Source organism: Adiantum capillus-veneris, chromosome 17 (genome assembly GCF_014529385.1).
Source record: "Adiantum capillus-veneris isolate H3 chromosome 17, ASM1452938v2, whole genome shotgun sequence".
Taxonomy (NCBI): Eukaryota; Viridiplantae; Streptophyta; class Polypodiopsida; order Polypodiales; family Pteridaceae; genus Adiantum; species Adiantum capillus-veneris.
Window position 1 is genome coordinate 142,192,492 of NC_140947.1, and position 24,046 is coordinate 142,216,537.

Here is a 24,046-nt window from a genome sequence, read left to right on the forward strand (position 1 = left end):
TCCCTTCTCCTTGGACCGATTATTGTTGTTAGAATTGCCTTGGGAAGAATTTTGGGCATTGGTTTTCCCCTTTGCATCATTTTTGTCTTTGTTTTCCATGGGCTTGTCACTCCGTCTAGCCCCTTGTTGGAAATTGATGCATGAAGTCAACATGGTGTGGTGGATTACTTCGGTGATAGAACCAGGCCATTGGGAGTTGACATACTCGGCCATCCCTTCAGGTAATCCCACACAAAACTTTTGCTTTTTCTCGGCAAGTCTATCTTTTGGAAGACAGTAGCCTTGAGATGTAAGTCTTCCACATATTTGTGAATAGACTCATGGGAGAGAAGCTTCAAAATGTGCCATTTGGTGAGCACTTTGTCCTCTGCATCGCTTGCAAGAAATTGCTTCATGATGGACTTTTGTACCATTGGCCTTCTTGCATGGAGACAAGTAACATAAAGACCAAGTAATGTTCTTTGTAAATGCGTCATATTCATCTTGCATAGCATCCATCCAATTCTTTGAATTTTGTCCTTCATCAAGCATAATAGGTTCATCATCTTCACACATACTTAATGCAGCCAAAGCATAACAATATGATGCACAAAAAGCATGTTGAGAACCCAAACAAGTAGATTAGACAAAGGTGCATCCAATTTATTGTCACGTAAAGTATGCACCAACCATTTTGGCATACCTCTAGCTTCCTCATTTCCAGCCCTATCCTCATCAAGTGCATCATTTATATCTGCATAAAAAATAGACTGATCAAAATGACATCACTTGAAATCTATGTAGGCCAATTCTTTGTCTCATTTGGATGCACATTTGTATTCCCACCATTGAAAAGAGGCAACAAAGTATCAAAAATGTCATGTGAGCTTTCACCTATCTCTTTAGTACATGAAAACAAGGGCTGAATTGCATCTTCCATATTAAAAAAAACATATCGAGAAGTCAAGATACGTTTTGATCGTGGATGATATGTGTAATCATTGCTCTCAACTTTGTAACCAACAAAGATGCATTTGATAGCCTTATCATTCAATTTTTTGCATTGTTGTTGCAGCACTAGAGCATACAACAAGAAACCAAAAACACACAAGTGACCAATAAATGGCTTCTTATCATCCCATGCCTCATATGGAGTCATGGACTACAAAGCCTTGGTGGGACACCTGTTAAGTATGTCGGTAACACACATGATAGCCTCTAGCAAGAAAGCATGTGGGAATTTTTTTGCTTTTGACCATACATCATGCCATCTCCCATAATTGACTTGTTTTTTCTCTCAACAACACCATTTTATTGATGTGTATGAGGCACTTTACTTTGGTGTTTTATCCCACAACCAGCTAAAAATGCATCAAATTCTTTTGACATATAATCCTCCCCTCGATTAGAGTAGAGGGTACCCATAATACAACTAGATACATTTTTAGTCAACAACAAAAATTGTGTGAGGCATAGAAACACTTTGGACTTAGCTTTAAATGGCTATACCTATCTATGTTGTGAGTAATCTTTAATGAAAGTCACAAAGGACAATTAATTACTAGAAAAGACGTGTGCATCAGGTCAAAAACATCAGTATGAACAAGATGCAAGTTGCGAGTAGCCCACATAAAAAAAATCTCTCAAAACCCTAGAACGTTGCATTTCTCCCAAAATACAGCCTCCACAAGCATGCTTAGATGGTGCCTCCAAAGGGGGCAATGAGGCAACCATATCATATTTCTACAAATGCATCAAGCTCGAAAAATTTAGATATACAAAACGTGCATGCCATAGCTTAGCATCTAAAACAACTTTAGAATTTGAAACTACATTTGCAAAGCTTTACACACACTTGTTACAATAATTGAGCGTGTACAACCCACAAGGCAAGGTACTTGATGCCATAATAGTATCACATGAAGTAAGATTATGAATAGTGCATCGGTCATCCACAAACCTTACAACAAGATCAAGTGTTGCTAATTTACACTGCAGTTTACCCAAAATACATCGTTCACAAACATGTTTGACAAGTGCTTCAAGAGGTGGCAAAGAAGCAACCATATCAAATTTTTGCAAACACAGCAAACTGGCAAAATTCAGATGTCCAAAACATGCATGCCAAAGTTTTGCGTCTGAAATAGCCTTAGAATCCACAACTACATTTGCAAAATTACAAAGTGAGCTTATTTAGCCCATGACATAAAATGCCAAATGCAACAATTTCATCACCAAAACTAAGATCATGGGCTCAAATCTTGACAATGATGGATATATGTCTCCTACAAGAATCTTTGGCGAGACAAGAAAGGATATGACATAATCCTTATCCAAATGATGTCCAGATTTAGCAAAGACTACACACATCTGAAAGAGGCAAGAGAATGAAAACAAAAAGGAGATATCTATATTAAAGATGTAAGAAGAAATATCCATACAAGACTTGCATGAGAAATACAACGAGGAAAAGACAGCATTTTACGATGCTACATATGAAATAGAAGAGGATTGATTCACTTGTAGGGGTTTTGATTATTGGCGAGGAATGGGGAGTAAATTTTTTTATCTCCCAAACCAATGATGCAATTGAAAAAAAGAAACAAAAGGTTGAGTGATGAGGACACATTCAATGCCAACAATGAAGGGTAAAACACATTACCTTATGCTAGTGAATGCACAAGATCATGTCAAGGGAAAAATAATCGAAAGCAAATGTAGCCCCTATGAAGGGTGTGGTTGATGTTGTCAATTGTTTCAACCCAACAATTGTGTATAAAGAGTAATCACATATACACAAAGAGTTTTTTGGCTAGTTTTACAGGGTGACATATATTAGGCTATCTAGTGGGATTGTGAGCCTATTCAAGGATAGCATACAGAGAGCATACATTCCATTGCATTGGTAGATGTTTAGAACAACCCTTGTACTATGCATTTTTGGAGACTCTCATGCTTTTGATAGATGTGTAAGTGGGAAATGGAAGAGATGGAAGAACATGAAATCTCTAGGGGTGCACCTTGTAGGTTTGTAGGCGTATCACATGCAATTTATAGGAGGATACATCATAGTTCATATCACTTATTTGGCTACAGATGCAAGCATACCGAATATTTATAGGTGTGTCACATGCACTTGATAGGAGGATACATCATAGTTCATATCAAGTATTTGGCTATAGATGCAAGCATACCGAAGGAGAATGTCTCTACGCAAGTTTAAATTGAGGAGGCAATGAGTAAGGATGCTTGTCTTCTCACAGCTAAGAAACAAGAGGAAAGGAGTAAGCTCAAAGAGTTCTTGCATGAGGTCTTGAGGGATGATGGAACCCAAATCCACACAGTCATTGATGAAGACATTCATTGACAACATATTGATCTCTTAGCATCTTGTTGGCATGTGTGTCATCACACATCACTAGTCTGATCAAAAAGAAAAAAAGAAAAGAAAAAGTGAGTCTCCTTCTGACATTATAAGCTCTTGATTGTGCCGGTTACTTTCTCCTTGTAAAAGCTAGGTACATAGAGTCCTTTAGTCCCCATGGAAATTCTATCATGCATGGGTTAGGTTGTACCACTTTCATTTTTCTTTTGATACAAATATCCCATATAATGTGGAAATTGCAAAAACAAGAGGTTTGCAAGATTTTGCATCCATCTATCATGTTCATGATGAGTAATTTTAACTTTTATTTTTGACAAGTTAAGATTTTCATATTAATGACATAGCAATTGAGGGCAATTTCTTTCATAACAGAGGGCTATGTAATGGGTTTTATTTATGGCAAGCTAACCAGATATTAATTTTATGGCTGACAAGTGGAAAGAAATCTATATCATTAAATTACCTTTAAAAATCTAAAGGTATATGACAAATCTATTTATAAATGCTCTCTCTTTATTCTTGAAGCCCTTTCAAAAATGTATAAATAGGATGACATGGATTCATTGAGGGACCCATGTGAGGAGGAGTATCCTTTGCCCCTATCTAGTATCAATATTCTCATCTCCCCTCTTCTCTCTCGTGGCATGTATAGCACTCCAATCATGTGGGGAGGAGTAGCCTTTGTCCCTATCTAGTGTCAATATTGTCCTATCCCCTCTTCACTCTCGTGGCATGCGTAGCACTCTAGCCTAGGAGCTATGCATATTTCTCTAGATCCCCCTATTTCCACTCATATATTCATGGATAGTGTGTCTTGTAGACGATCATCTCTGTGGGTATGCATGTGCAATTTTTACCTCATACGTTGGGTTATTATGTGTATGTTGTAGGTTTGTCGTGCCCCCATTGCTTCTTGCAATAGTCATTGGCCATGGCTACCAACAATGATGTTTTTAGCATGTCATCTGAGGAAAAACTGATGGGAATAACTATTCACTTTGGGCATACATGATGCAATATATCCTTGTGGTTAAGGGCCTTTGGAACATTTTGTGGGGTTGCTACGTAAGACAAGGTTCCGTAGATGCAATTGTTTTTAGCAGCTCCACTCTTGAGGTATTTTTCCTACTACTAAGTAGGCATATTGAAGTGTTAGAAATGCATAGGCTCATGTGTTGATTATGCTTTTTGTTACACATTCATTATGCCACATTTTCTTTGCATGAAAAAAATAATATGCATAGGAAATGCATGTCTTATTGGCAAAATTTATTGCTATGTAAAAGAAGCCTTAGAGGTGAGTTGGGTTAGGCATACTTTCAATGTTTTAAAATAATAAGTGGATCTTTTTATTTTACCTTTCATTTCACATGGTGACATGTCTTGATTTCTCTTACATTCTATTCTTTTAGAATGTTAAAGTGAAGCTTGCATAATTCTAATAGATTTTATAGATACATACACATATATTTATTTATTTATAGATGAGTTTTTTTGGCTTTCTAAAAGAAGCCTCAGAGGAGAGTTGAGTTAGGTATACTTTCAATGTTTTCAATGATGATTGAGACTTACCTTAAATGTTATTTTGGTTTTTAAATATTAAATGGATCTTTTTATTTCACCTTTCATTTCGCATCCTCATATGGCTTGACTTCTCTTGCAATCTATTCTTTTAGAATGCTAAAGTGCAGTTTTCACCTCACATGATTCTAGTAAATTACATACATACATACAAAAACACACACACACACACACACATATATATGTGTGTGTGTGTGTGTGTGAGAGAGAGAGAGAGAGCAAACCATAGCAAAGGGAATACAAAACGATGAAACATGTGAGAACTTAGTTCAAAATTTCATAAATTTTAATATTTTTTCTATATTTCCAGTTCGCTTCTTTGCAAGAAGGAAACCTGGTTGCTTAATAAGAGAGACAATCTTGAACAATGTTTCACCTTATATAATTCTAGTTAAACTCAACATAATGATTTTATCACTTTTCTTTTTTTTTTAAAAGAAAGCCACCGTGACCCTTTCACTTTCACTTGTTTACCTATGTAAGGACTTAGAGTTGAAGTTTAAGCATGGCGAGGTTCGTCTCCACCCTAGAGACTTGTTATAGAGAATAAACGTTATGTGAAGTTTGTTTGTCTTGTCTCCCTATTGTTGAAAGAGGCCCAATCTAGGAATAACACATCTAGGGAGCGTGCTTGTTGAGCCAGCAGAGGATCACACCCACATTTTTGCTCACACCCATCATTTTGTAACCATTGATTGTAATAAATGTCTTTCCGACATTAATTTTGATTTGAGCCATTCATTAAGTAACGGGACTCAATTGAGTTTCCAGCTTGTAATCCCGAAGTAATTTCACCTGTTGATGTAAATAATTAGAGATGTTCTCACCTCCAAGGCTGAGGTATATAAGCCAAAGTTTTGTAACCTAAAGGAGATTCAATTATTAATCAAAGTGAGTTTTTGAGCGCCGTGACTGTGTCTGAGAGAGAGAGAGAGAGAGAGAGAGAGAGAGAGAGAGAGAGAGAGAGAGAGAGAGAGTCTTATCTTCTTGCTACGTGAGCTACGGGGCCGCCATTGGAGAAGCGACACCGCCATTGTGTTAGCAACGGTGAGAGCTACGCACAGATACCAAGAGTGCGCGCTATCGGCTTCTACGTGTGGTAAGTTCCTACGAGCTTCGGTGTGAGTTTTCTTCCAACTCGTGTGTCGGAATAGAGCATGCAGCATATCTATAGAACCACAACGAGTAGAGCTACGCATTAGTACCATCGGGGTCAAGTTTCGGTCACCTGTATTTTTCGGCCTGTCTTCATACGCGTTTTCCGCACGGAGTGGTTATACGTTGATTTTGCAGTTCAAGTCTTTAGGGTGTTGTTCTTACCTAGTGTATAGACTTCCCCTTGAGTTTGAGATCGATTCAATGATTCTAGATCCTGTTTCGTATAGCATTCGTTCGTAGTACGGATTTCAGTCACTTGCGTATTTTAGAACTTAGATTTGATTTCCTTAGTAGTGATTGTCATTAGAAGGTCGAGTAGGTGATTTGACACCCACCTAGTTGTTTCCATGCGCCTGCGGGTCAAGCTCCGTCCTCGTCTGACAAATTTTGTTGTTGGTTGAGTTCTCGCTATTTAGCTTCCGCTAGCGGCGTAACCGCCTTAACATTTGGCGCCGCTGCCGGGGACGAGAGCCCTAAGTAGGTGACCTTAGACTAATCCTACGAGGTGAGTCGTATAAACTACTTTGTATACTTTAGTTAGAAAAGATCTAGGAGTGGTGGACTCCGAAGGTCTTGAGAGATACTATGAAGTGGGGTATTCCTGGGTCTTCCGTGTTGACAGTATTTTTAGTTTAGCTTAGATTAGATTGTTTTTTATGGTGTTTAAGTGGTTGTTGACATAAAAAGCATTTGCTACTCCTTGTGTGGTAGTAAATCTCTTTATATTTTCAATTGCAAAAAATCCATTTCATGATTAGAAGTAGCTTAGGTAGGGCCTGATTTGATCCTGATCCAGAGCTATCAATTGGTGTTCTATTTGCTTGATGTGTTTGATTGCATGTTAGATCACTGAAAAAAGTCGCTTTGGTAGTGAAATATGCAATAAACAAAGTTCAGAAAAATTTTATGTGTAACTAATTGTTGCTGAGCACTTAAAAGAGCTATTGGAAGAGTTCTGTGCTAAAAAACTGGAAATCTGCAACTTTAGACATCATACGCGTATGATGTCTTAGGACCTAAACAGAGACTAAAATTGAAAATTTGACATTGCCAGAGTGTTTAGAAGGGGGGTTTTACCCTAAGATCAACTTAAAACAAGAACATTAACACTCAAAGAAACCCAAAAAGACAAGTCGGAGTCCAAGAAACGCAAGGAATAGGAAATTTTGGATTCAAATCTTGTTTTTACATTCAAACCTAACAAAAACACTTGAAACTCAATTATAAACATTGGAGAAGGCTTAAAACCAAAAATAGTCAAAATCTGGGACAAAAGACATCATACGCGTATAATGTCTTTTGGCACATCCACTGCTTATTTTTGATATCTGACCTGACAAGATTGTTACAGGCACTGTAGGAAGCATAAATATCAAGTTTGGACCCAAATTGATGAAAAAAACATCATACGCGTATGATGTCTTTGACCTAATTTTGGACATATTTTGATACTTTGCTAACACAGATCCATTGTAATAGCTATCTAGAGGCTATATTTCAAGTTTCATCCCATTTGGATCACAATTGACCCAAAAAACAAGTCAAAAGCGGAAAATTGCCAAGAAAAGCCTAAATTAGCCATAACTTGCTCAAACAGAGTTCAAACTGAATTTTGTGAGTGAACAGAGCATAAAGGGGCCACTGAGAGTGAGCATAACCAAAATAGTCAAAATCTGTGAAAAAAGACATCATACGCATATAATGTCTTTTTCAGCATAACTGCGACAAAATTCTCACTTGATGAAACAGAAGTTGTCCAACTGACAGGATTAAACAATTGACCAAGTATCAGTCAGTTTGGATCAAAACTGACCACAAAAACTTGGGGAAAACAAATTGCCGAAACGAAAAAGTTACAGTCCTTTAGGGGAATTGATGAATTTGAGGTCGGGCAGGAATCTCCGGAATAATCAACCAAAACAAGGGGAACCAGCAAGTGCCATATCAACCGAGGGAAGTGTAAACCAAAGTTGGGTGCAACCATTAGAGCTGATCTTTGAAGGAAGTGTCTCTGATACTTCTTCGGAGAGATCTTACGAGATTTTCACCGAAAACTTGGAACACTTGAACCTGAACAACAGAGAAAATATGGCAGCAGGATCATCAAACCCTTCCGCCACCATGAAGCTATTGTTCATAAAATACCAGTACGACAATGAGCAAGGTGCCAAGATCTACAAAGATGGAATGGACCGCTATTGTGTAAAGATAGAAGATAGACCTAGTGAGTTCAAGGACTTAGTGCCTGTGAGCTATAGCGGAGATAGATATCTAGATGATGAGGGTACCATGTACTTGGTAGTCCTAAACCCTAACATTGTGGACAAGTGGGGATTGATGGGCACCAAAGCCAAAGTAGATGAAGAACTTGAGGAGAAGGCACCAATAATGAACTTCCCTAATGCGAGGTTAAGAAGAGAGAATGAAACTACAAGGATCAACACTGATAACATCTATGTGGGGCTATACAAATATAATAATGGGGAGCAAGATCTCTATTATAGATGTGAAGAACCCTACACCGGAGAGTTGACAGACAAAAAAAGACTCTATGTCTTTACCTACACAGAGGGATCGGAAGTGAAAATTGCCGCTTACGATAAGTATGGCAAGCAATACTCAACAATGGGCAAGAAAGAATTAGAAGGATATACATACTTTGGGGGACCACTACATCAGTATTATGTTACTTCTAGCTCACATAGACCAGCACCAACAACTGGAGTGCAAAACTCAATGACAACAGGAGGACAAAGAACTCAGGTTGCTGACTCTTTCAGTCAACCTTGGGACTCGAAGCTCGGACCAATGGGATCATTACATTCCAGAGAGTCAATGGAGACGAATCGAGGTAGTGCAGTTCCAATCCCCACCTATACCACTCCAGGTCCAAGGTTTGAAGCGGAACCATCACATTTACCTCCCAGTAGTAGATTCAGGGCAGAGGAACCGACAAGGGTAACCCATGAAGTCCATGATGCTAGAGAAAGCTTTAGCCGAGACACAGGAGCAATGAGATTGGTAGCAGATCATAGACGTATGAGACCATCTCAAGTAGCCAAGTGTATGCCAAAGAAGTATGGTGGTTCAGGAGATCCGTATGCACATGTGTCACTCTTTAAGCAAGTCTTAAGAGCTGAGCAGATAACAGATTTCCATACACAATACGAGGGATTTGGTCTTACTCTAGAAGGTACTGCATTGACATGGTTTCAACCAATGAACATAGGGGGATTCCATGACATTGACCATTTGCTAAGAGAGTTTGCTGAGGAATTCTCAAAACGAGGGATTAAGCACAATACGGTCTCACAAATATATGCTTTTAAACAGAGAGAACACGAAAAGGTGAAGGAAGCTTCACTTCGCTTCAAACAATACATTGAGAGATGTCCAGTACGTGAACGACCACAAGATGACAGACTATCTGTTCTCTTTATTGAGGGACTGAGGAACGACACTCTCAAGAAGGACTTGCACTTGAAAGCTTGTACAAGTTTCGAGCAAGTAACGAGAGAGGCATTGTACTTAGTGGATAACTGTACGGTTTATGGAGAGGTGTCAGCGGATACAGATTTTGCATCCAGTAGCTCCTCCTCCGTAGCGAGCGAGACTACCACTAAAAAGAATGTTCAAACAACAACCATGCCAAATGTAGAGCAAATGATAGAAGATGCTCTAAAAAGGATGGCACCATACCAAAAACCATTGCCAAAAACACTGAAATGGTGTGCTATTGAACAAAAATGGACAAATCATCCAACAGAGGAGTGCTATTACAACAGAGGGTATGTAAGGGAGCGCCAGTATGCACCTCCTGCTCAATTAGCACCACCTCAGATACATCCAGTACCTTGATACCCAACGGGAAATGTACCAGGACCTATGGGGATAGAAAGACCGCAACCGGTATTGGGACAACAACCACCTTTACCAGGAGCAAGACCAGTGGGCATTAGATATGCACCAACCTTAGAGAATCAGGAAGAACAAGCCTTAGTGCTTGTTCAAGCCTATTACGAAGAATCGAGTGCACACATGTCTCCAACTATGTATTACCCACCAGAAGAACCCAAACAATCAGAACCATGGGGCATGATTGGGAATGTTGGAATACCAACAATTACAAGTGCTTCTGATGAAGAGAGATACAATTTGGACGCAAGAACATTGATGTTCATAGCTCATGGAGGGTTAGCAGGACAGAGACCATCCTATCCACAAAGGACGAATCAAATGGGACCAAGACCAGCACTAGGACCCTATTACAAGTGTGGAGGTGACCATCTGATGAATGTTTGCCCACATACAGAAATCATTAGAATAAACGCTTATTGCACTGAGTGTGGGGTTACTCACTTCATTGAGGATTGTTCAAAGAATCCAAACAAAGTGCAAAAGACGACATTGAATATGTTAGAAACTATTCCTACCAGCAGTGGGTCTGAAAATGAAACTCTGATACCAACGCAAGTTGTTACTAGAGCTCAAGCTAAGAAAACCACTAGAGAACCTGAGAATGGAAAGTTAGCGACATAAGTGGTTAGTCAAGGACCGCGGAGTCAAAGAAACACATGGAAAGCTAGAAAAGCACGCATGAGGTTGAGAAAAGAACGTGAAGACGCTATTCTAGCTGAAGAACTAAAGCAAACTAAAGTTAGATTAGAAAAACTTGAGAGTCAAAACGGGAAACGAGAGATGAGCCCGGAAAGAACGAAACAAAAGAGTATCAAAGAAACAACGAGCTTAAGCTCAGGGAGATCAGTGCTAGTCGACAAAGTACACGAACCATTGGACGCACTGATGAGAGCTTACGAAGCTAGGTTAAAGAACAACCAAACACAAGAACAGAGGTGGATGACATACCCAAACGCGGAATTGGAAAAGCAGAGACTTGAAATGTGCCAGAGAATGATCGAGACTGCACAAGCCTTATTAGAACCACCAAAAGAAACAATGAATTGTGGGAAGGAAAACCCAATTCAGCAAAAGACTATCGTTTCACGGATAGCTGAAAAGACTCCCAGTGCACAAAAGCCTGAAAATACACAAAAGGATGACCGCATAGTATTGAACACAACCGATCAAGAGATAGAGAGTTTTCATCCAGTCATACAGAGGATTTACGGAAAAGATGAGGATTACAATGAATTTTGGAAACAAGTGAGAGAGGCAAACTTTGCAAACGAGCTAAGTTGCCAAGCTAATCAAACAAATTGGGAAAAGGACATCATGAATCCTCCCATAGTGGAATTTGAGGCAGGATCTCAAGTGGACTTGGATCTGCAATCTTACTGGGGAGATGGGGGCTCTGTTAGAACAATGGAGAGCAAACCTCATTCACTGAAAACCTTACCTTCATACTTAGGAGAGTATGAAGCAAAATCCGAGATTAGAGCACTTCCCTCACGAAAAATCTCATCAGAAAAAGTCATGGACTCGCAAGGATTGATAGAGATTTTGTCAACACCAGTGACATGCACTATCACTCTAGCTGAGCTTTTGAGGCTAAGACCACATATGTGGACCACTGTAGGAAAATGCTTGGAGAAATTCGGGATAAAAGATCCAACATCGAGATTGCAAGAGAGCATAGAGGAGCTGAGCAAACCACAGAAGAACGCTAAGCCTGTACCCTTAAACAAGGTCGGAGAGTATTGCAAAGGTGAAGAGGGGAATACAACCTTACCAGTTGAATTCCAAGGAGTGAAGACGATGGCAATACTAGACAGCGGACCAGGGGTAGCCATTGCTACAAAAGAAATCTGGAAAAAATGGGGGAAACCAGCAATAAGGAAGACTAGGTTGAAACTCCAATTAGCAGATGGACACATGGAGAAACCTATGGGGGTATTAGAGAAAGTTTTAGTGACTTCTTGCGGCATTGAATACGAACATACTTTTGCTATTGTCGATTTTGCCAAGGAGAATAACTATGATATCATATTGGGAAGACCATTCATGAGACAGTTGAAAATGGTCCAAGATTGGGGCTACGATCACATATACTTGAGAAATATGGAAACCACTACACGTGTGAACCTGAAAGACCATAGCTACAAAGATGTGAACCGAACACCGGTGGAGGAGTTTGATTCAGCTACTTTGGCGGGATCCGAATTTCCAGCTTGGTTAGGTAAACCCAAGGAGTTATGGATGTGTGGAGCTTCGAAATGTGGAAGTCTGAAACGAGAAGAATGTGTTTTAGAAAGGGCTATCGAAGACGAAACTTATGTAGGAGAACCCTTTCCAGAGGACACGTTTGAACCATTAGAATGGACACACATTCTAGCAACCTTAGATGTTTGTGCAATTCCGGATGGTCCCACAACGAAATTTTGCGACAAGGACGGGTACGACGTGGTTCCGTATTTCATGTTGAGAACTGTACTCGAAAAAGAAATTGATAGAATAGATGACCTGGAAAAGCTAGATGAGCTTCGCCTAAAAGCAGTAGCTTCCATCTACGCTCAAAAAAGGCGACAAAAGGAATTTTTTGATAAGCATGTGCGGACTAAAGAGTTTAAAGTTGGGGACTATGTCCTAGTTTACACTCTGAAACAGCATGCTAAGAAGCTTAAAAAGCGAGGGATGGGACCTCTGGTGATTAAAGATCTATCACCAAGTGGAGCTGTCAAGCTTGCTACATTAGACGGAGAAGAAATGCCCAATTGGATTAGTGGATGCAGAGTGAAAAAGTATCTGTTGCCGCTAACAAAAGACATGCTTCTCAAAATACATCAAGAAAAGCTGCGTGTCCAAAAAAAGAAAAAGATTGAGGAGGAAGCGCAAGCCGAGGCGAAGGAAAGAATGGAGAAAAGAAGACTACTGCGTCAGAAACAGCGCAATGAAGGAGCAATACGAATAAACGCAGTTAGTATAACAGAAAATGGGGAATGACAAAGAAGAACCCATCATTGAATGCAAAGTAGGGACCAACCAAATTAAAGCCAGAGCACTATTGGATTCAGGAGCTCAAGCTAACCTACTGTCACTCAGTTTGTATAGACAATTGACAAATGACACTAAACTACAAATTGCCAAGCAAGAGTTAAAGAGTTACTCTGAGAATTCAATCAAAACTGTCGGATGCACAGTTTTACATATACAGATTAACCAATATGTGTATCCTCATATGTTTTACGTGGTTGAAGACCAAGCTACACAACATCCATTATTGCTAGGACAACCATGGCAGAATCAATACAATGCAATGATTGACTGGAGTTCTAATTCAGTGCTTATCAAATACGAAGGTGAAAGTCAATCAGTTAAGTTCACCAAAGGAGAAGAGCCAACTCCAAAGGACGAATCCAAAGACAAGGGCAAACAACAAACAGAGAAAAAGAAGAAGCAATGGCAACCAAAAGTTTCTACACAACTGGATTGCTCGTCGACGAGGAATTCTCAACGGTGGATAAGGAAGACAAGCAATAATATAACAGCTCAACCTTGGAAAAAAACGGAGTCAAAGTTGGTATGGAGACCAAAAAAGGCTGTGCCAGAGAACACAAAGGTGGAAAACAGAGTCTTCAATACCAGACAACAGAGTGATTCCAGACAATCAAGGACAGTGAAACAGATCTGGATTCCAAAGAAGTTCATGACGGCACAAAGCTATAGCAAGCAAATTTGGATCCCAAAGATTTGTAAACAGGAACTCCCTTCAATACAATCAACGGAAACTCCTAGGTATTTCAAGGCGAGGAAATCAACACACAGAACAAAGCAGGTTTGGGTCGCAAAGAGTTTGTGGCAAGCACAAGCCAAGCGGAAGCAGATTTGGATTGTGAAACAAGGTAATGAAGAATCCATCTACTGATTCTACTACCAAATTGCCAAAACCAACCCAAAACCCGACCACCAACCCATCAATCAAACAAAGAGCAGCTTTATTGGAAAGACTGTTGTATCATCGCTCTACAATTGCATTGGGAACTTATGACCAAAACAACTACAATGCTTCACCCACAGACACTTCATAGTAGTCCGGGAGGACTCAGACTAGGAGGGGGGGAGGTATACAGGAGCTACAAAGCAGCTACAAGCGGAAAAAACAAAGAAAAACAAAAATTATATTACAAGGGCAGTGTCTTACATGATTTTGCAATTTTTTATGTTTGATTACGGATATTGATAATATTTATGCCCTTATATACCTTGTTTTGCAACAAGAAGAGATCAAATGATGAATTTGGGTCTCTAGATGTGTAAATATCACTAAATAAGAGTGTTTTTGGAGCTAAAAAGTGGAAAAAAGTGGTAATCCAAGTTCAGAAATCACAAAGAAGTGTATATTCATATACACAGGGTTACCAGCTATTTATCGTGTATGTTTGGAATTTTTTGGCTTCAATTTGCTATTTTCCTTTATTTTTATGATTTTCTTAATAAAAGTAAAAGAAAAATAAAAAAGCAGGTGAAATGAGATCGGAAAAAAGAAAAGAATAGACGGTGATGGTCCTAATGACAAGGGCAACCCATGGTAAAAATTGGGTACAATTCTGAAAAAGTTGCGGAAAGCCCGAAATGACAGAATTTTGGCAAAGTGGACAGATTTCTCAGAAACAGGTCAAACGGAGTCCAAATTGAGAAATTTCAAATCCTAAAGTGCATTTCACGACGAGATAGGAGCACATGTCAAATTTGGTAACAAGTGATCCGGGAAGCCCGAAGTTAAGTATTTTTCACTTCACTATCAAGCTCATTTCCAATATTACCTTCTTGGAGAGAGCAAAGAGCACACAGGAGCATCCGACCTTCTACCGCCTTCTACGACTGCTACGAGAGCTCAGAGGACACCATACATGAGAGGTAGACTCGTTGCCATAAGCTTTTGATGCTTATCGTTAACTTTTGTCGCGAAAACTCACCAAAACCAAGAAACAAGAGCAGACGGGGAATGGGGAGGAACGCTAGGTAGGGGCACAACCGCCTAACCAAACCTTGCAAGAACTTAGAGGTGGGTTACCCTAGTATAGGAGATGAGTTTCTAGCACTCAAAGCTCGAGAAAGAACGACTGGAAAAACCCTAGCTCAACAGAGCCTGCAAGAGGCAAACAGAAAAAAGTTGTCGGAACGACACAAAACTTCTCAGGAAGCTTAACAACATCGAGGTCAATGCAACCATGGAGTATCTCTGGGTTTGGATCACCAAAAGTAGGTCGGAACAACCGATTCGGCGGCGGACACACAAAGCGTCATTTTGGCATAACGGCTAAAATTGACGACCAAATGACATGAAACTTCACAAGCAGCTTCAAATATACATGGATGACTTATGTTTGCAAGCAAAACCCAAAAGAAAGCTGATTCACTTACCGATGGTGAAAAAGACGCTTTCGGGCAACCAAATGGAGAAAGATGGAGAACGGGGAGCCAAAGTCAAGTTCAACCAAATAGGTGGCTTCACAACATATCCAATGAGCTGGAAATGCAACTCTCGAGAAGAAAAGTTGAAGAAATTCAACTCCAAGGCAAATAAACGACTTCGGAGACTGAAATGCCTATAATGGGGCTTTTTAGCTAAACTGATGACTTTTTAAGTTGAAAACTAGTTAGCAGGGCTTAGGGCACTAGCACAAAGCATTCTTTGCACAAAAAGACCAACATTTCAAGAAAAGACATCATACGCGTATGATGTCTCACAGCATGATTTTCACATCCATTTCAACATTTGAGTGCATAGCCTCATTCCACATGTTAATCACATCCTATGAACCAAGTATCATGAGAATTGGAGTTAGAAAACCCAAGGAAAACCAAAAAGACGCAAAGTAGGCCATAAAATTGATTTTTGGTCCTAATTTTGTCAAAATAACTCCAAACTCATTGAAACTTTGTAGGATTGTTGATTAACACATCTACAAGCTATCTGGAACCAAAAAGCACCATTTTGACACAAAAGACATCATACGCGTATGATGTCTATTTGCACTTACAAAGCCAAAAATGCTCATTTGTCGTCATACATCCATTATATATATCTAATACATGCTACATATGAAGTTTGGAACCATTTGGTCAGGTGGATCACCCCATTAGCCCAATTAAGAGAAAATCCTTCATACAAAGCCTATTTTTGTCCCAAATCCAACATATTCAAGTCCAAACCAAGATTTGAGTATAAACAGTCCTTCACTAGCACATGGAGAGTCCACAGAACCAATCCCATGAAAAATTGACAAAAAAGACATCATACGCGTATGATATCTCCAGAGCCATTTTTAGTCCAAATTCTATCCAAACTTGATAAATCCACTGAATAAGCCTATCTAAAGCCAAAACCAAGCTTATAGAGAAAATTGGTCCAAAAATGCACTAAAAGACATCATACGCGTATGATGTCTCACTATGTGATTTTGGCACCTCAGGGCTTCAACCACCAAACAGAAGTGATCTACATGCCATTTGAAGGTGAACCACCAAGTTTTATCCAGTTTGGATCATAAAATCCATTTCCCTTTCAAAATTTTGCCAAGAGCCTGAACTGGACTGAACTGGCCAAAACTTGACCAAATGGGATCCAAACTCAAGTCCAAGCATATGATACTCATGTATACACTATCAGCTACAAGCACAACCAATATGAAGTCATTCTGACACAAAAGACATCATACGCGTATGATGTCTCAAGCATGTTTTTGAGCCCAGTTTGCATATTTTTTCACCTACATTGCATCCTTAGGCCCTGAATAGCTCATGTTTCAATTTTCAAGTCATTTGAATAGTTAAAAGCTTCATTTCGGCTTTCAGTACTAAAAAGACGCTAACTTCTGAAATTGGAGTTACAGGATCCATGGATTCCGCTAAGTCATCGGCAACTAAGAGAAAAAGACCAACCATCAAGGATGCTCTTGCAGAAGCAGAACCTTTTGATATTCCAACAGAAACCCTCAAGCCAACCAAGACTTGGGTGGAGGAAGCAGTACTAGAAAAAGAGGGAATAAAGATCTACCAGGGGACTTTCAGAGATCCTCAAGGGCAATCGGTCGATGTACCTATGATCCCACGAGAATTAGTGGATTATAGCAGATCAGAGAACATCAGCAGATACCTGGAAAAGGCTGACTTACACAGGTTCTTCACCTCGAGACCATCAGGTGTAGACACAAGAAGAGTGTATGAATTGGCAACATCCATTCAGAAGGATGGGAAAGCCACGTTGACAGCCATGGATGGAGAAACAGTTGAAGTACAGATCACTCCACAGCTCATTGCAGATGCATTGAAGCTGCACAACAAAGGGAGTTCTGTCAGAGAAAGAAGGGAGGCCATAGAGGTCTATGGATCAAAGAAACAAAATACAACCTACGGAGATATGGCAGATCAATGAGCGGCAACCCTTTGCCGATTATACAACCAGTTTTTCCATGTGTGCAGTAAAAGACCGCAGAAGTATACTACACCACCCCATGCCATTGCGACAACCATCACATGGGCACTGAAGAGCAACATGCCAAAAGAGGTGAATTATGCTCAATACATCCACGAGCAAGTAATCGCCATGCACAACCAGAAGCCAAAGTACATAGGAGGAGGAGAAATCCTAACAAGAATAGCTTATGAAGCTATTGGAGCTAGGGATCAAGGGCCACGGGTTCCCTCCCAGAATGAGTGGCTTAGAGAAGCCGATGAAGAGAAAGAACAGCAAGAGGTATCCAAGAGGGCGTCCACAAGAGCACGCCGAAAACTAAAAATAGTTTCAGAACCTGAAGAGGCTGTGGACGAGCCGCTCAAGAAGAAAGCGAAGAAGAAGGCTGATCCCAAGCAAACCAAAAGTCAAAAAGCCGCAAGAATGGAAAGGCTGGTGGAGCAGTTTAGAGCGGAAAGAGCTCTAAAGGGGGACTTTGAAGAAATGTGGGTGCCAGACCCCACTAAAGTCGGAACCAGCTCTGCCAGGCCACATGTTGATCAATATGATCAATATATTAGAGCTTATGAGGAGTCGGAGGCCATACTGGAACAGCAGCCTGTCGAGCCTTATACTGAAGAGGAAGTACAGCTTTTAAAAGCTGAGCTGAAAAAGGACGACAAGGAGAAGAAGGAAGTAGATGAGTCTACTGAACTTCGAGAGAAAGACGGGCAAGCAAACAAAGGAAAATCCAAGATGACTGAGGACAATCAGCCCTCCTTTACTGATGTACCAAGCCCGAAGAAGACGGAAATTATTGTAGAGAAGACCACAATAGAAATAGAAACAGAAGTTATGGAAAAGCCGGAAGCCGGGACCAAGGAAAAGGACATAGATCCAGTTCAGAAAAAGAAGGATGATTATGAGGATCTGGTAGCGATCGGATACAATGAAGAAGAGGCCCTGGAGGCAGTTTATGGGATATCCCTACGAAAACAAGATGATCGGAAAGGGACGAAGGAAAAGACAAAGGGTACAATGGAGAGTGAAGAGAAAATGGACGAACAGAACATACTAGAAGAGCCGAAGCCATTGGAGGTGGTGGCAGAAAGAGCTGTCAAGTTGACAGATGAAGATGAAAAAGACATGCACATGGTGCATGAACTGCTCAGCAAGATTAAAGAAAGATCCAGAGCAAAGGAAGTAGCAATTGAGACAGCAAAACAAAAGGAAGCAGAGTTGCAGAAGAAGTTAGAGAATGCTATGACTGAATCTGAAAGTCATAAAGCATCACTCTACGACGCAGAAAACGAGAGAGACGGCTTGATACTCCAACTAGCCGAAGCTTCAAGAGAGGTAACAAGTTCACAGGAAGCAAAGGAGCGAATAGAAGATGAGCTGGAGGCAGCCAAGGATGAGCTCATTGAGCTAAGGGAAAGAGTCGAACTTCAAGAAAGGACAATCATGAGACTCAGGACCACCCCTAGAGCTAGCAGAGCAGGAACAGAACAAGAGGGAGCCCTCGTACCAGCTCTGGAAGATCAGGTCAGAAGTTTGCAAAGAGAGCTAAGGTTAGAGCAAGTGCAAAGATTGCACATGGCGGAGGGATCATTGGCTGCAGAGGAGAGGCTCACATCAGAGAACCAAACACTAAGGACAGAAAATGAGGCCCTCCGCAAACAGCTCCAGGACCTACAAGAGCACCAAAGAAGAGAAACAGAGCCACCACAAGAAGAAGCAGGGGGAGCAGCCATAGAGCTACCAGAAACTGGAGAGGCGCAACCACAATTGAAGATCCAGCCCCAGTTCAAGAAGTGGCATCGACTTCAGGAATCTCTGAAGAAGAAGAACAAAGGCTCCAGAACCAAATAGAAAAGTCAACAAAGGAAAGTGCCAAGGCGGAAATGGAATGGGAAAGGAGACTCCTCATCTCCATTAGACTTCAAGGTTTAGACACAAAAGTGCTCCATGAAGAGTGGATGCAACCCAGCCTGCCTTTCCCTCTGATGAAATTTGAAGTGATAAAGACGAAAAAGAGAATAGAGGAGGAGCAGTATGTCGCTCTTTACGAAGGCGACATCACAAAGGATGAACAATCAAAGAAGATTGTAGATTCTCAACCTAGATGGAGGAAAGGTTGGCTGAACAAATACCCAGCCTACCTCATCTACTTGGTAGAGGCTCCAAAGGAGATTCGGGAAGATGCAACCTTCTGCCCGGCGCCAAGAGTCAGAAGCTGGAAAGAGCATGGCAGGATTGCAGAAAAGAAGCCAAATTGGCTTAATTATCCCAGGATGCCAGGACCAAAGGAAGGAGAGAGAATAGGTAAAGCCTACATGGTGAAAACCCTAACGGGCACCATCAAACTCTTTACTGGCTCTCCTGAACTTTCGTGTCAGATGCTAAAGAAAATCTGCAGGACTCTCTTAGCATGCATTGAAGTGTTCGCGCCAGATAAAGCCACGACCTCGAGTCTACTATCGACGGTCGACACAGTGACGTATATGATGTATGATCTTTCATTGCAGCCATCACCAAAGGTGTTACATCTCTTATACCAAAGAATTATGTTTTTGCCTAGCTTCCACTTGCAAACATACGAAGAAGCTTTCTACACCGGCTTTTTCACTCACGAAAGCAAAATATTCGGCCCAACCTTGACCATCGGCAACCTACGCTATGAATCACATTTGCAGATGCTCAAGACAACAGGACTCTATTGACCAAGCCTAAAATTCATGTCAGGGACGACATGAACACGGAGGGGGGGAGTGTTGAGCCAGCAGAGGATCACACCCACATTTTTGCTCACACCCATCATTTTGTAACCATTGATTGTAATAAATGTCTTTCCGACATTAATTTTGATTTGAGCCATTCATTAAGTAACGGGACTCAATTGAGTTTCCAGCTTGTAATCCCAAAGTAATTTCACCTGTTGATGTAAATAATTAGAGATGTTCTCACCTCCAAGGCTGAGATATATAAGCCAAAGTTTTGTAACCTAAAGGAGATTCAATTATTAATCAAAGTGAGTTTTTGAGCGCCGTGACTGTGTCTGAGAGAGAGAGAGAGAGAGAGAGAGAGAGAGTCTTATCTTCTTGCTACGCGAGCTACGGGGCCGCCATTGGAGAAGCGACACCACCATTGTGTTAGCAACGGTGAGAGCTACGCACAGATACCAAGAGTGCGCGCTATCGGCTTCTATGTGTGGTAAGTTCCTACGAGCTTCGGTGTGAGTTTTCTTCCAACTCGTGTGTCGGAATAGAGCGTGCAGCATATCTATAGAACCACAACGAGTAGAGCTACGCATTAGTACCATCGGGGTCAAGTTTCGGTCACCTGTATTTTTCGGCCTGTCTTCATACGCGTTTGCCGCACGGAGTGGTTATAGTTCAAGTCTTTAGGGTGTTGTTCTTACCTAGTGTATAGACTTCCCCTTGAGTTTGAGATCGATTCAATGATTCTAGATCCTGTTTCGTATAGCATTCGTTCGTAGTACGGATTTCAGTCACTTGCGTATTTTAGAACTTAGATTTGATTTCCTTAGTAGTGATTGTCATTAGAAGGTCGAGTAGGTGATTTGACACCCACCTAGTTGTTTCCATGCGCCTGCGGGTCAAGCTCCGTCCTCGTCTGACAAATTCTGTTGTTGGTTGAGTTCTCGCTATTTAGCTTCCGCTAGCGGCGTAACCGCCTTAACAGTGCTATTGTACCCACCCAAAAACTATTAATAGACAATCCTAAAATAACATGTAAAGAACCAATTCATATGAGCACATAGTAACGATCCTTAACACAACTCACAACATATTAGAAGTGCGGCCTTCGATCGCCTCTCCTTCTCTCTCTCTCTCTCTCTCTCTCTCTCTCTCTCTCTCTCTCTCTCTCTCTCTCTCTCTCTCTCTCATGCAAACGCTCAGTCCAAACCTCCATTGTACTAACCGAAAGAGTAGGGCACACAAGCCGGATGAAGAAACACACGCCATGTGGGGTGGGAGGAGGGGACTCGTTACTAATCTACACCTCCTTTTTGGAGGTGAGATCAATGTCTCATGATCACCGGCGGCTGATTGTGACCGTTCGATTGCCTATTGAATGCAAAAAATTCCACTTTCATGAAATTGACTCTAACTAGTAGGCTATCGCGCATTCATTGAAAGGTGTGTGTGTAGTAAGCTTATAGACCACAGCATCGCATACAAGTTTACACCTAGCTCACACCGAGTTCACATTGAGTTCACACCAAATTTGGTGTGGTGTGCAGACCCTCCCCAATTCACACCAAGCTCACACTTTGTTCATGTCGAGTTCACACCGAGTTCACACCGAATTTAGTGTGCTGCACATACCTCCCGAGTTCACTCTTAGTTCACACTTAGTTCAAATGACGATCGGACGGCTCGGATTGTACCCGCCTCATGACGCCTACTGTGGGCCATTGATCCCACGTCCCTAAGGAGGTGTCAATTAGTGACCAAGGGGAGGGGGAGGGGGGGGGGGGGGGGGTTTCCTCCCCCTTTTATAATAGTATAGATAAAACATACAACTTAATCGAGATACTTAATCGAGATTCCTCGCCAAGGCTGTGAGCCGAAGCAAAAGTCCGTCGGGGTTCGGTTCCCGCGCTGGAGTTCGAGCTAGCGCAAGGCATCTACCTACGGATGCCTCGCAGCACGAGCAGGTCACAGCACAACACTGCCCGCCTTCAGTTGTGTGCACCGCCTGTGTGCACTCCCGTAGTTGAGCAACCCCAGCTGCGGCCGGCAATAGCCATCGCAAGCACCGTCCAGCGTGTACCACCTCACAACCGAGCAATTGCCACCTGCAGCCAACATTGAAGCAGATACGCGATGCTGAGGTTGTAGGAAAGACACCGCGTACGGCTCACCCTGCCCGTGCCCACTGACAAGCCACCTCGCCCTCCCCTCTCCTTTTTCTCTTCACCTCCCGCTAAAGCATGGCACAAAACTCTGTGTCTGTGTTTGCGTCTGAGAGAGAGAGAGAGAGAGAGAGAGAGAGAGAGAGAGAGAGAGAGAGAGATGCGGCCCGTCAGTGCACGCGATGCCCCAGTGCTAGGCTACACAGAATTTTAAAAAAATCATCGTCCGCCGCCATACAAATTTCACTCCACTCCTCTCTCTCCTCCACACCATTCCCCTTTTTTTCTTGGTAGGCATGACAACATCTCCTCAGATTCCAGGTAATGTGACCTGCTTGCAAAGATTGGGACCACATACTGGCAAAGTTCAAACTTTCTTGACTATTAAGCTTGCCAAAATCCTAAGGTTTGTTGGAATTGATTTAACTAACTACTATGAACATATTATAGAATAAATGCTTACAACTATTCTACTACTACTACCTAACTACAAACATATTATAATGCTAGCTCGCAAAACCCGCCTACCGGCGGATCTCCTCGCTCTTACCACCTCACTCTGTATGTGTGTGTGTGTGTGTGTGTGTGTGTGTGTGTGTGTGTGTGTGTGTGTGTATATATCTTTATACGTCTCTCCAAGACACACACACACAGTCGAAACTATCACCAATAATCTACAAATACTTATTTATCCATTGTTCAAATGCAAGTTTTGTCTCGCTCTATCTTTGGTCCTTTTAAACTACTCCTCCTACATTTAACCTTTTTGCATATTTCTCTTCTCCTTCTCCCTTTTGCGCGCGCGCACACACACACACACACAAATTACATAAAAGCACATCACTAAAGAAACATATTTCAATATTTACATTATTGCCAAAAAAGCTCAGGAATATATCTACATAGCACTCTTAGTCGTGCTATTTCAACAGGATCAAGCTATTGAGTTGGAGCTCTACACACTTCTCTTAAATCTATTTTTTGAACCAAGCTCAAATAAATTTTGTAATGGCGAATGAACCCAAGATCTTGCTTTAAGAGCCCGAGGCTAAGATTGAGAAAGAAATAGGGATCAAACAATTTGATGTAAATCGTGTCCAACTCTTCATATGCATATGACCTCAAAACAGTGTAGTTTTTCTTGATCACTTCCCAGGCCCATTGCCATCCCCATTCAACAGGTAACAAACTTTCTTCAAAGGCATCAACAACCAAATTTTTTACACTTGGAAAAATATTCACAATTTCATGGGCCATTTATTTGGCTGCAAGAAAAAAGGGCAACATTAATACTCAAAGCTTAAAATTATGGGGAGAGAGAGAGAGAGAGAGAGAGAGAGAGAGAGAGAGAGAGAGAGAGAGAGAGAGAGAGAGATGATCAACACTTAAAAAAAGTATAAGCGCAATACGAACACTTCAATTACTCGAATTCATTCCAAAATAGAGCTGCATTGCCAAAAAGTTTCAAGAGATCCATTAGGTCAAAGTTTTTACAACAACCTCAATGTTTTTGTTTACAACAGCTCATATTCTACTCTATGGTTGGATGGTTGAGGATCATTCCAATATATCCCATTGATAAGCTTCAAAATTAACTTAAAAACTTCAAACTCTTCATCTGAAATATAAGATTTATGATTGTGATATATCTTTTGCAACTGAGTATGACAACCACAAACATTGACATAACAAATATCAACCATATGTA